Source organism: Microtus ochrogaster, chromosome 5, assembly GCF_000317375.1.
Source record: "Microtus ochrogaster isolate Prairie Vole_2 chromosome 5, MicOch1.0, whole genome shotgun sequence".
Lineage (NCBI taxonomy): Eukaryota > Metazoa > Chordata > Mammalia > Rodentia > Cricetidae > Microtus > Microtus ochrogaster.
Genome location: NC_022012.1, coordinates 5,325,042 through 5,329,371, shown reverse-complemented (window position 1 = coordinate 5,329,371; position 4,330 = coordinate 5,325,042). Strand labels below are relative to the sequence as shown.

Genomic DNA, 4,330 nt, shown 5'->3' with positions numbered 1-4,330 from the left:
CAGGCAGAGAGAGGGAGAGAAAGAGAGAGAGAGAGAGAGAGAGAGAGAGAGAGAGAGAGAGAGAGAACCATTTACTTCCTTTTATAACTATCTATATTCTTTTTCTTTTCTCTCCCAACACCATGACCCATTTAGAGGTCTTTTTTATCTGAATCTATCTTTATTGCATATTTGTAATTATTTTTGACAAGGAGTGCACATTTAAAAAAACCCAAAAAGCTAAGGGGGAGTGGCTAGGACCAACTCCGGCAATGACTGTTGGCTCCTCCCAGTCCAACATGGATGGAAGAGGTGTGTTCATTACCTCTGAGAATCATGCACATTGCCCCAGCTCCAGGGTTGCAGAGGGTCTTTGTTACCCGTAAGCAACTTGTAACACACTGCTCCCAGACCCCATTTAAGTGATCAGCCTCTTGAAAGAGCCAGAGCTATTTCTGCAACTAGTATGAACCAGTAAGCCCTCCCTAAAGAAGCCTCTGACAGTGCTGAGTCAGGAAGACCTCTCTTAAAGGAGCTGTAGCCACCAGCAAACAGAGCCCATTCAGAGGGGAAAATGCATCTACCAAGAAGCTGCGCTAAGCTCTGTATTTGGGATCTAGAATTTTTTAAGCTCTCTCAGGTTTTATGTGGATATAGTCAGCCAATTGTAGGTCTTCGATGGGGTTGAAGACAACATAGTTATAGTTTCCTCTCATGGCTTAGCCAAGGCATTTCTAATATAAGACTTAGACTCTTTATGATAGGATAATTATTGAAACATTCAGTATATGTTTCTTGCTTGATATTGTTTATGCTGGTTGTAATTCCAATTTTTATACTTGATATTTATTCTTATTATATATAGCTTTGTATTAGGCTTAGAAATCTCTTATTTAGACAAAAGGGGAAGGTGCTGTGGAAACTCATTCAACCAATAGTCTTTAAGATACCAGCCCACTTGGGGATGGTCTCTTGTACTATAAATGTAGACAAAAAGCTTGCTTGGCTGCTGGAATTTGTTCCTGTTCCCCTCTCATTCAGAGAACTGTGATCTGTGTGTCTACCCCTAAATAAAGAACATTTTATACTCAATTCTGAGCTAGTGTGGGACTACTTTATAGCCTCCATCTATATTCCTCCATTAGCCAATCCTCCCTCCACTAGTGAGTCCTCCATCAACGAGCCAGTACTCCCTGCAACAGCTAGTACTTCCTCCACTAGCCAGTATTCCCTCCACTAGTGAGTCCTCCCTCCACTAGCCAATACTCCCTGCAACATCTAATACTCCCTCCATGGGTGAGTCCTCCCTCCACTAGTGAGTCCTTCCTCCACTAGCCAGTACTCCCTCCACTAGCCAGTACTCCCTGCAAAAGCTAGTACTTCCTCCACTAGTGAGTCCTCCCTCCTCTAGCCAGTACTCCCTCCACTGGTGAGTCCTCCCTCCACTGGCCAGTATTCTCTTCACCAGGCAGATCCTTCGGGGACTGAGACTCCTGTTTTGAAAGGTCAAAGTGAATCTATGAGAGCCTTTAACTCTAGTGTTAGAGCTATAGTGCTTAAGCTTAACCTTTACTGTTAAAGAACAAAACAACAGAGTTTGTTGTCTTTAGATTCAGAGTATTTTGTCATTCACTCAGGTTAGAAGTGAGGTTTAACAGGTCCACCAGTCTGGTGTAATAGTGAACAAAGCCATAGAATCCCAGGGACAGCTGTGCAGACTGACAGGCCACTATGCAGCCTCTGTTACTGCACCTGGTTGAGTAGGCTTCCAGCCAGGGACTCTCATCCTGGCTTTGACACTTATTACTGGCTTTATTTGCTAAATTATCTCTTTCGTACCTGTAAAGGGATTAATAAAAGCTACCTGGTGGATGGTGGTATTAAGAGGCAGTTTATGTAAGGCAAATAGCCCAGTGCTTAGAGGGAAGTAAGCATTAAATTCAATTTTGTCTTGAAGATCTGTCTTCCAGAATCCTCTTTAAAATGCAAATGCTTCTGAGAAAGGTGATGACTTAAATCATTATCCCTAACACTAGTTACTTGTTGAGAGTCAGGCAACAGGAAGGTGAACAACATTTGGAAATGTGAGTATGAGCCTTAGAGATGAGGAAAGAACCATAGACAGAGAAAAAGGGACCCTAGCTGGCAGGGTCTTTAGGAGACCCCTGTATCATAGACTAATTGGAAACCCAAATTGTCCCCTCACATAAAGTAGTCTATATGATGTGGGGGCAAAGCCATGGCATCATCAAAGTAAACTGTTGGTTGATGTTTTACATTAATGATGCAGTCACCCTTTGAAAGCTCTAACTACTCAGACAATGTGACGTCACAGCTAGCACTATGACATAAAACAAATTCAAGGAGTGTTTTAATGTCTTTTATTCTACAAAACAGTAATGCAGTATGTCATGTCAAGTTGCATCTTTAATGTTTTAATCAAGATTGTAAAAAACTGATTTTAGCAAAAATATTTCAGTAATTCTGAAATTTCCACATACATCCTGTAATTATATTATTTTCAACCAATCCATATAGGAAACATGCCAGACCTTCATTCTGACACAGCTTGTTGCCATTTGCCTAGATTTTTATTTTTTTAGTTATTATTCTCTAGTTGTTGAAAAGATTTTAGAAATATACCTTTTAACGCTATTAAATGCACAGTTTTTGCGAGCTTACGTAAGTCATGCTGTGATAGGTGAGTGTTGTATCTCACGTTATAAGCAGTGAAACCTGCAGACATTAATAAGATGCAAAACTGTCCTTAAAACTATATTTCAGGCATAAATAATTTTTAAAGTGATCAATTAAGTTGTCCTTATGGCATAATAATTATGATCTTTTTCCCTCTAAAATTCTTGTTATAGGGAAGACATGAGTTGTGTGATTTGGTTTCAAAAAATTATTTTCAGTTCCACCTAGAATCAGCCATGTTCCAGGATGAAGAGAAGAAAAGGGAGGCAGTATTTTATAACTTTCCTAGGTATTTTATTTTATTTTTATCCCTGTTTTATACTTAGTGCTGTCAATAACTTTGTGCTTTCAATGGGGATATTGGAGTTCAGAGGTCTGTGCCCTCAGTCCCACAGCTAAGGAGCTGACAGACTCACACCCATGTGACTCTTGTGTCCTTCCAACTGTGTCCAGTGGTTTCCTACATGGCCCATTGGTATTTATATAAAGTGCAATTTTAAGAAAATATAAACCACTGATGAAACATATTTAACTGAGTCATTTAAGAACTATGTTGTTTTATCATTTAAGAGTCAAGAAGAGTATGTGCTACAGAGATGACTCTTGTCTCTCCTTCCCCCAAACTTCTCCTCCAAAAACAAGCTAATCGAAGATCTGAAAATCCCAGATCTTGTTAAGAGTCATTGTCCAGTGATTATTAAGAGGTTGTTTTTACAATCCATATTTTCTTCCTAATTCTCCATGACTCTTCTAAGATACTGTAGTATATATGTTGACATAGGGCAGGGAATAAACATACATGTTTATCATGTTTGGCTGTAAATGACTAGAGCTCACCTGAAAATAGCTACAGCATGAGACTTGCATGAAATCTACATGGCCACAGATTTGCATGAAATCTACATTGCCACAGATTTGCATGAGATCTACATGGCCACAGATTTGCATGAAATCTACATTGCCACAGATGAAGCAATTCTAGGAACTAAACAGACACAAGCGGGACTCTTTGCCCTAGCTATGCTTCTCTCTGTGTGATGCCTACATTGTTCTCATTACAGACAGGCTTTCTCGGTGCTGCCTGACTACTAACACAATTGTCTTAATTAGCACAATATATGTGTCTCATTTTTCATCTAGAAAACTGTAAAGAAGGAAAGCAGAGAATCCTTGTAGCTATTGTTTTCATTTAATTAAAAAATAGAAGCAATGTTGTATGTACATTTATGTATGCATACATATAAATATGTGTGTCATGTAAATATATGAGTGTGTGTATGTATAAATCTAGATATGTGCATGTATATATTGTGTGAATCTATGTATCATATGTGTGTGAATGTACATGTAGGTGTGTACATGTGTATATATATATATATGTATAATGTATGCATATGCTATTTCTTGAACAGCTAAGGGTAACAGGCAGGAGCTTTGGTTAAAAGAGTTGGGAGAACTCTCAATATGAGGGAAGAACTTGAATATATAAACATCACACTGTGGAGGAATGATATTCATATTTTTACAAAATAAATCAGAAGAGGCATAATGGCTAGCATTCAGTAAGATTCCTGTTTGTGTTTCAAGCATCAATTTGAAAGCAGGGAATTTGAAGTACCACCCCCCTCTCCCTCTCTCTCTCTCTTTCCCTTCC

At 38.9% G+C, this 4,330-nt stretch overlaps 1 protein-coding gene across 1 annotated transcript in view; it reads left to right on the top strand.

Moving 5' to 3' along the window:
* The window catches only part of Cntn5 (contactin 5), a 1,200,756-nt gene that overhangs the window by 823,037 nt on the left and 373,389 nt on the right, over positions 1 to 4,330 (top strand). The gene's annotated exons all lie outside the window — the stretch shown is intronic.